Genomic DNA, 10,095 nt, shown 5'->3' on the forward strand with positions numbered 1-10,095 from the left:
TTTTTAATATAAAAAGCAGATTCCTAAGATAGCCCACTTAGAGATTATTTCTCCTTTTATAGTGAGGGAAGTCGAGATTGCCCACCTCCACCCCACCCCCAGCAGGGCAGACTGATGAAGCCTTTGTAGAAAGTGGCTATTTCAACTCCCCTGGTCTTGGGGTATCAATGGGCAGGGTGGGAAGCAAGGTTGGTCAGTCCACATAGCCAGTAGGGGAGAACCAGAAAAGCACAGCTGGTGTGCTTGGGGTTTTAGCACGAAAGTCCCATGTTCCCGGACACCCCTCAGTCCACACACTAGGGCAAAACCCCATCTGCACCCTGGCCCTCCCTAACCTGGCAGGGGCCACTGAGACACCCTGATTTACCTTCCTTTGTTAACCTCCCCAAGTGAATGACCCTGGTTCCTCTATGCTTTTTAACCTGAGGGCATTGTGTGATAAAGCACAGATACAAGGTAAGTGATCTCCATGCTTTGTCCTTAGGTTTTCAGATCTTTAAAGCTAGTGCAACAAAAAAGCTTTACTGCCAGTGCTCTTGACCAGAGGTATGAGAGGGGATGGAAGCTGATGAGGTGAGACCCTGAGCCACCCACTCTTGCCATCTGAATGTCCTTCACCATCTCTGATTTTCTTTTCTCCTCCTATAGACCCTCAAACTGACACAAGACCTACAGAGAAAACCCTTTGCCAAATCTGCTCTCAGCAAGTGGACAGTGATACCGTTTACAGCTTAACACCTTTGTGAGCCCGCGCCATTTCCTAACCCAGCAGAGACTGTTAACGGCCCCTTACCCCGGGTGAAGCACTGACCCTCGGCAACAGAACTCTATCAAGTATGCAAAATCTTCCTTGTACGGGGTGACAGCCACCTGCCAGCAAAGGACAGCACCCTGCCAGCACCGCCCACCCCGTTCAGAGCACACCGTGAGCCCTCAGGCCATCCTGTGGTGTTTTAATATCAAGATGGTTAATGGGATGTTTTAAGTGTTGTTTCTGTGTTTGTTTTCCTTTAAGTTTCTCACATACATTAACTTGCAGTCTTTTTATGTTAAAATGTTAATCATGCTTCCCCTGGCAAATTTAAAAACAGAAGGAAAATGTACCAGGTACGGTGCTGGCTTTGGGCGTCACAAGCGTTTGAGTCCATGGAACTCCCCAAAATAATGCATTACATAAACTAGAGGGGGATTTTCTTTCTTCTTTTGTTTGGTTGAAAACTCCTTTTCTAAAAACTGAACAATGGCACAAGTGTTTGCCGTGCGCCCTGCCCTGGTCCAGGACGGAGCCCTGCGTAGGCAAAATGAATGGGGCGTGGCGTCCCACCCCGTGTGCTCGGTTCTGAGTTGGGGCGGGGGGGGGGGGGCTTGTCCCCTGACACCTGGTCTGCTGTTGTCAGATCAGTAGGGCCTGTGGTCTCCTGTCAGTATCCTCAGCTACCACAGTCAACCGTGGTGGTATGTTGGTTAGAAATTAGGATTTTTTCAAGGAAGAAATCAGCTCAGCTGTCTGCTCATTGCCAAATGCCACTAACAAATTTAGTTTTAAGGAGAAAAGAAAAAAAAAAAGTAGTTCCATTTTGCTTTGCAGAAGAAATGAACTTACAGGTGAGCGTGAAGCCTGCAGTGAGAAATGTGTGAAAAGTACACAAGTCACTATTTTCCTAAATGCACACCCTTGATTATTTTCAGCCTTGCTCTGTATAATCTGACCTACTAGATGTGTATGAGTGAGAGGCAGTAGCGTAGAAACTGATTTTTTTAAATATATATACTCTTAGATTGTAATTGTACAAGTGACACAATGGAAGTGCAAGATAGGGCAGTTTTGACCTTTTCCCACCTCCACTCTCCTGCTTCTATGGATTTCATTTTTTCTTTTCAAAAAGTTATGGTGCTGTATAGGTGCTTTCTGTTTAACCCGGAAAGTGTGATTATATTAGTTACTCTCTTTAGTAGACAGAATAGTTGGGCACACCTTTGGTACATATGAAACTGGTGTAATGACGCTCTGATTAGCACAGCATATGCATACTTCTCCAAAGTGATATATGAAGACTCTTTTCTTTGCATAAACAGCATTAGGCATATAAATGTATAAATATATTTTATCATGTACAGTACAAAAATGGAACATTCTGCATGGATGTTAGGAATACAGGCTAGTATTTCAGCACAGACCTCCCTGCATGAGTTCTCGCTGACGCTTGCACCGTGCAGTGGGCACTGACTCCCTTCCACCAACACAGACGTGCCACCCAACCCCCTGCACCGCATCACCGGCCACCAGGGGCCCCTTGTGTACCTTGGCTTCCTAATTCCTCTGGGGGTGACACCGGTGGTGATAACAGCTCCTAGCATAATGAAAGTTCCATATTGGTGTTGTCACTCGTCTCTCCCGCCTCACTTGAGTTGTCATGTTTGAGCAATGGCCCTGTTGATTTCACCCTGCCTTTTACTGAATCTGTAAATTGTTGTGCAATTGTGGTTATAGTAGACCTGTAGCATATCGCCTTTTCTAAACTGCTACAAGTTTATAATCTTCATTTTGAAAGTATGTATCGTTTTTTAAAATATGTATTCTATTTACATGGTCTGCTTGTCAGTGAGACAGACTTTTGCTTACTTTATTCCTTTATAATAATGCTAGCCACTTCCTTGATTCTTTGGTAGTCAGCTGTGCACAAGAACTGGCCAGTGTCAGCAAAAGAGGGCTGCCTCTCTGGGTTCCTAAGTGATGCTACCCTGAGTGGAGACACAGTTGAGAGACAGTGGCAGCAGCTCGGGGTCGGGTGGGGGATATGGGACACAAGGGAGAATCCGGAGTGCTTCCAACATGAGGGCCCTGAGAATTTCTCCCCTGAACTCAAAGAAACAAGAAAACTTAACAAAATAGCTGTTTGCCTTTGCAGCTTCATACCCCCCTGGAACTACTTTAGGAGTAAGAGAGGCAACCTTCAAATGTGTTTCGACTTTAAAATGCTGAATTCCTTTCAGACATGTGGCATCTCACTTACTCTTTTTCTCTTGATGTTTGTTAGATTTCAGGCAGAATGTCTTACAAAATGTCCTAGAACCAGATTATAATTTAATCTAAAACAGCTGAGGGAGGGACAGAGGCAGTATAAGAGCAGGATAGCCACAGAGCACATTAGGAAATGGGGAGGAAGGAGATTTTTAGGTAACTCTAACAGCGTCTATACCTAGAGGGTCATAGATGGCTGAGATCAGGGCAGAGTCGAAGCATCAGTCCTAGGAGGAGTCCGGCAAGAATGGAGCAGTTAGGCCTGTCTAGGATCACAGCAGCCCCACTCTCACTCCTGGCCACCCTCTGCTGGCCACTCACCCAGAGGCCAGGCTCTCTTAGACTAGCTGGGTCCTAAGCCAGTCAAACTGTGCAGGGGTGCCACCTAAGCCCTCTGCCTCTTCTATAAAGACCCTACTTTCAGGAAGGGCCGACTGATGGCCACCACGTGGAGTTCTGAGTGTCATGGGCCCCTCCCAGGAAGTTTTCTGAGCATCTCAGTGGAATACTTAGTAGCCTCTGGGGCCTGGCAGCTGTAATGTTTGCATCCTAATAAGAACTATCCAAGGCTACTCTCAGCCTCTAAATAAGCCTAGGGAGCCTTCCCCTTTTTGATGAGAAGTTAGAAAGAAGAATGACAGTACAGAAAACGTGACCAGCACTCTGAGGCTCCCTTGTTCTTATCAGAGCTCCAAAACCAGATACCTTTTACCAAAGTTAGACAAGAGCTTTACCCAAGCCTTCACTGCTCTGGCATGAGGACTGACCACCAGGATCCCACTAACTGTGAACAAACCTGATTTCCTTTATTGCATCCCTATGACATGATGATTGCTGAAATATAGTTTTTAAAATTTCAGACGTTTGTCTTTCCTGTTTACAGGAGGAGCATGCACACACGTGTAGTACAGGCAGACGTGTGTGTGTGTGTTGTGTGTGGTGGTGTTTTGGTGTGTGTGTGTATGTGTGTCACTTCCCCACCCGGAGAGGACCTGGTGACTCAGTGCTCAGGACAGATATGCCCAGTCTCAGGGTGTCATTACAGGTGGCTTCTGACCTTGTTAAAGATGGTAGGAAGTCTATCTCATGAACCCCACGTAAAGAGGAAGGAGCATCTGAATCTCTTGGAAAGACTGTCAAGAGGAAAGCAGCCAAACAGCCAGGGCTGTTGTGCGTGCTGATGCCAAGGACTGCTGAGGAGGAGTAAAAACGTTACCCTTTCTCTAAAAGCAGAAATAAAACCGTGACAGCTCTGAACTCTGATTTCTTTTTTCTTGCTGTGTTTGGAGAACGTTGTATGATTAGGCATAACTTTTTTTTTTAAGAAAAAATTTTTTGTAGAAATGCAATCACTGGCAAAGAGGTACGAAAAAGCCAGCCTCTCCTGGAGACCAGGGGCTGCAGGGCACGAGGAGGGGAAAGTGCAGTCCTTGTGAAATCATGTCTGTCAAACAGGATCTTAACGCAGATGCCCAAGTCACTGAAAAGAATAGTCGGCTCTCTGTATACACGGTGCTGCATCTGAGAATTCAACCAGCCGTGGATATGGAGAGCTGACTGTGCTACGCTGTTTTATATAAGAGATTTGAGCATCCACGGATTTTGGTATCTGTGGAGGTCCTGAAACCGATCCCCCACAGATACCAAGGGACGACTGTGTATTATATTTGATCTAGATCTTTAGTGGGTCATATTTTATGCAATTTGAATGAATATTTTCCTGTTTAGTTTTATTTGTATGTATTTTTCTTTGATGAATGATTGGTTCTGAGGCATCTGCCACACTCCAGAAATATTTGTGCGGCTGCTTAAAAAAACAACACTGTGTCTGGTCACTTATTTCTCTAAAAATTATCTCATTGCCTGGCAATCAATCTTCTTTCAATATACTTTTCCTACACAGGAAATGTAAACAGATGTGAAGGAGGACCAGAAAAATTAGTTAATATTAAAAAAATGTATTGTACGTTTTGGCTTCACATGTTTAACTTTTTTTAAGAAAAAAGTTGCATGAATGGAAAAAAAATCTGTATACAGTATCTGTAAAACTGTCTTACCTGTTTCAATTTCTTGCTCATACCCCATACAAACTAGAATTAAATACGGTGCATGGCCATATTCAAACACCTAAGAGTCATGCAGTTGATACTTTGGTTTGAAGCACCTCATCCTTTCTTTCAAAGCGAACACTATCATATTGCATTCTTACGGAGGAGTCTGTCTAACCATATGTTGCCATGAATTAACTCTACCACCTTTCTTCACAAGAATCAAAACCAGTTTGATTTGGGGATCTTCTCCTTTCCAAATGACATAGAGATGCAGTACTTAAATTTCCTTGGTGTTTGTAGATAATGCCTTGTGTATTCCATTTAAAATCGTAATCTAGTTTGTAAAAGAGATGGTGACGCATGTAAATAAAGCATCAATGACACTCTGTCTTACTCCAAGAAGTTTTTGTTCTCCCTCCCCCTTTCTTTAACCCCAGCAGTGAAACAGCTGAGTTTGTCTCAAGGTCTTCCTGTGGAATTAACTTCGCAGGCTGGGGGAGGCACAGAGCAGAGATTTTATCCTGAGATCTCTAAACTAACGAACGAAATGATCCAGCAAACTTTTTCTCTGACCCACTTTTGACCTCCACAGGCAACCAGACAATTTAATAAAGCAGATTTACGGCATTCATGGTGGCTGAGAGCCACTTACGGGCGGCCCAAGCCACATCGCCCTGGAGGAACATTTACATAGGGAGGTGAGATTTAGACTCTGCCCTCACTGAGTGTCAGAGGTCTTGACCTATCAAAGTTTTAGCCCTAAGGAGTTCCTGCTCCCGTGAATCCAGCAGATGAACATCAGTCATCATAGTGCCCTCCTCCGTATGGAAAGTCGAACATGATACCTCAGGCTGCTGGTGGCAATAGCATAGATGTTTCCTCTACATTTAGAGTTTCTCAGCTAAGTTAGGGGGAACTCCACCCTACTGTAAAAACTATTCTTAGTAGCCTGGATTGTGTTTTTCCTTTTAATCGATGTTATAAAAATTATTTGGCTTTTGGGTTCAACGTCCTAAGCAGCACAAGGGACTCATTTCAGATCAAGTAGGTAAAAAAGAATTTCAAGTTTCTCCTTACCGTTGTTTTCATTACCCATAAAGGTAAACCCTCACCATCTTCTAATATCAGAGCCATCTAGAAGGGATTTCATTTGAAATTGCTTCCCAGTTTTGATCTGTCTCTCAAGATTACAGCTGGAAATCCAACACCAGGTATCACAAGATTCTCAGTAGAGTATTCCTCCAAACCAGGTAAAAATTCAACTAAAAGTAATTAAAGTTAACTTAATGAACAACAGTTACTAAGTCGTCAAGTGTGGCCGTGGGTCAGAGGCTACTAAGGGTACTGAGGGAACTAGGACCCAAGCCCCGCCCTGCATGAGTTTGTCCTCAAGGAATCAACTGACCTGTTCCACCTTGAAGAAGAGCTAATTCTTTCCCATTCCCCTACCTCAGCTTCTTGTTTAAAAGAATTTGCACTGGTTAAGCTAACGCTTCAGGGATTTGATTTCACAAATGTTTGAGTAGTGAGGGCAAACCTTTAATCCAGCCCATGTGACATGTATTGGGCAAGTCATCCCCCAGCACAGCTGGATACAGAGGTCACAGGTGGAGGAAGGTAGAGCATAGAGTTCACAACCATGGTCTGCCAGACACTCCACCCTCTGTCCCCATTGCCACTCCCCTAGGATGTGGAACAAGGGAGGTGGCGACAGGAAAGGGGTGGGGAGCTGTCTGGTGCCCTGGGTGCCTCCCAGCTCAGCCTGCGATGGGCATGGGCAGGGGAGTGTTTGAAGGGTGCAGGTAAAGAGAACTGCGTCCACAGGCGACCCACCCTCCCTCTGCTTCCATCAAAGAGAAGCACTGGTGCTGGGCTCCGAGGACTAGATACCTTGGAGCTGGAGGAAAGAGCATCCTTCCCCCTGAATTTTCCTCATTTGAACGTTAAAAGAGAAAAACTCTCAGTAATACTTAAGACTTGGAGAAAATGAGATTGTGTCTGTGTGTCTGTAGACCTGCCTAGTGTCTATTACATAGTAATGCCTCAAATCAGCTTTTGCCCTCCTTCTCTGAGCACCTACTAGAAACACTACAAACATCCCCACTCCTACTCAGGGAGAAAAATCTGGATGTTCTTGTATTGGCACAGGCCCACTTCTGTGGTCCTACCTCCCTTCATCCCACCAGCCCCTATGATGTGCCAGGATGACAGAGAGAGCTGCCTGGTCTCAGGTCTCTCCCAGCAACGGCCTTACTGCCCACTCCAAAGGCTCCAAAGGGGTCAGTAGCTCTGCATGCTGGTGATTTTCCAGCCAGAGAGCCCCAGTCCAGAAGAAATCACAGAAAACTTGGTTATGGTTCAGTCTGGGGACAGAGGCAAGGGACCTTGGCTTTCAACTCTTCTTGCATACGATTTTAACTTATCAAAGTGGGAGGGTGTTATTTTTATAAAGATAAATGTAGTTTCTAAAAGCCAGGCAGAGAGGCTGGCTTTGACCCCGCTTCTGAGACCGGAGGGAATAAGGAATAAGGTGGGAGAAGGGGATTAGGGAGTAAAAGTAGTGATAATGAGAGGACGATACTGTTCAAAAGGAATCTGATAAATGAATGATATCGTTGCAAAGTTGTGTCATCATAACTTTGGGTTTCCATAATTTCCTCCTATTAACATCTTCAACATTAGTATAGGAATTATCTAATCAGAAAAAAGGAATAGTATGCCTTTGTTAAAATAATAATTATAAAAACTACATGTTTATATCAGATACATGCTTAGAAATGTAATTATCTAGTGCTTTTATAACATAAGAAAAGTAAAAAGCAAATAGAAATACCATATACCAGTGTAAACTGTGGCTGAGAAGAGGTACTAAAAGGTAAAATGCAAACATTGAAATAATTCTTGTGTCCTGGACACTTTCGGCCTCAACGCTGGACTCAGGACCTCAACTGCTGGCTCCATGAATAAGCTAACACTGTTCCTGGGCCACTGTGGGTCCCGCTCCAGTAGGGGAGAAGGGGCTCTTCCTCTCACCAAGATATGTCCATTGGGTAAACCCTCAAATAGAACGCTATGCTCATGCCAGGACTTGTCCCCAGAAGACAAATGTCCATTGTATCTGTCAATTAGGTTATGGAATTTTTTGTGAAGATTATCTTCATTTGTTGCACTGTATTTTGAAATATTTTCAAAGGTAGTGCATTCACGATTCAAAAGTTAGAAAGCATATTGATACACACAGGGAATGTTCTCTTCCCATCTCTGTCTAGTTCTTTGCCCATTCCCTCCCACTTCAGTTTCTTGGGTATCCTTCCAGAATTGCTTATGCATCTGCAAGGAATAAAAACATAAATTCTTACTTTCTCCTTTTTATGACACAAAAAAAATACATTATACACACTGTTGGGTATCTTGCTTTGTGAATGATTTCCTCATAGATGGAGGAAATATCAGTACCTAGAAAGCCTCCTAATTTTTAGAGCTGCATAGTATTCCATTGTGTCCTTGTATCACAATTCATTTAACCAGCAGTCCTCTACTGATAGACACTGGACATTGTTTCTAAACATTTGTTATTATCAACAACACTGCAGTGAATAACCTTATAACACTATATTACATACACATATCAGAATCTTTGTAGGGCTAACACCCAAAGGAGGAGTTACTGGGGCAAAAGACACATACATATTTGCAATTTTGATAGATGGACCAAATCACCCTCCTGTGTACCAATCCACAACACCAACAATAGATGAGAAGCCCTGGTTTCCCATAGCCTGATATTTTTTAAAGTTTTAAAAATTAACTTGCAAGTCTCTCTTTCCCTCTTCCACTCCCAGCTTCTTCGTTTGCAGTCCCCACCTAAGGTACTGAGGGCCTGGCCAGAGTGAGGGGTGGAGGATGGAAGATGCTTGAGGGGCAGACTCAGAGTGGCCTGGGGACCACTAGGGAGGAAGAAAAGTTCTCGGTACTTGAGTTGAACACCTGTCTGGGTGCCAGCACACTGAAGAGGCATGCTGCCAGCCTGCCCATCTAGTCTGGCCACAGACTCCACCCCTCACGCCACTAGCTTGGCCCGCCCAGCTTGGGGTCAGCAGCCTGACCTCACAGCTGTGCTCCCTCACCTCCCAGAATTCCAGAGGAGAGCTGTTACCCGAAGGAAACAAGTCTGGTCTCTTTGGCACCAACCACACACCTAGACCTATTCATAGCAAGATTGCACAACTGGCTGGAGAACAGCCCGGCTGGGCATGGGGAGAGCTGTGCTCCTTAGCCCGGGCCTGACCCACTGATGCCCCTGCACAAGGCTTCCAGCTTGCAGAGCAGGGCTGTCCCCAGGAGGGGTGCGGTGGGGCTTGGGGGCCTCAAGGGTCTGACTGGCTCCTCTTCCCAAGTCGGGGGACTCACTCCTCCAAAGGAAAAGCTCTGACACTGTCCTGCAGGCTGGTGCCCCACAAGCACTCCTCCTGCCTGGCAGTGCAGTTTAGCACCTGGATTGGGGGTGGGGGTGGGGCTCTCCTTAGTGAACACAGAAACCAGGAGGCAGGTTTTTACAGAAGAGGAAACTGAGTTACTGTTCAACTAAGCTCCTTTTTGTCTCTATAGGGAGCTGGTGTCATGGAGTAGGGGAGGGAAACTCAACTTTGGATTGGGACAGACCTTGGTTGGAACCAGCCCTGCCATTCACTAGCTGAATGATGACAGGCGAGTCCATTAACTTCTCTGGGCCTCTGTTTTCTCATTTGTGAAATGGGAATGAACAAGGCTGCCTGTGTCTCAGATCATGAGGATGACCTGAGAGGGTGCCCAGGAAGCACTGCAGCTCCTTTCCAGCAAGTTAGCAGCAAGCCCTTCATCAGAAGTCCTCTTTCTTAAACGGAACCCTCCTACACTCCTGGTGGGAATGTAATTTGGTGCAGCCACTATGGAAAACAGTTTGGAGATCCCTTTAAAAACTAAAAATAGGGTTGCCATATGCTCCAACAATCCCACTCCTGAGCATATATCCAAAGGAATCTC

The 10,095-nt window shown here is 45.1% G+C and overlaps 1 protein-coding gene across 2 annotated transcripts in view; it reads left to right on the top strand.

Annotated features, from left to right (window-relative positions):
- Positions 1-5,459, top strand: part of FOXO3 (forkhead box O3) — a 113,021-nt gene extending 107,562 nt beyond the window's left edge. For both annotated transcript variants that reach the window (XM_072965676.1, XM_072965677.1), the window contains one exon: positions 649-5,459. The gene's annotated coding sequence lies outside the window, so the exon portion shown is untranslated. The remainder of the gene's footprint in view (positions 1-648) is intronic.
- The last annotated feature ends 4,636 nt before the right edge of the window (positions 5,460-10,095 follow it).

The sequence above is a fragment of the Vicugna pacos genome, chromosome 8 (assembly GCF_048564905.1).
Source record: "Vicugna pacos chromosome 8, VicPac4, whole genome shotgun sequence".
In the NCBI taxonomy this organism is placed as follows: Eukaryota; Metazoa; Chordata; class Mammalia; order Artiodactyla; family Camelidae; genus Vicugna; species Vicugna pacos.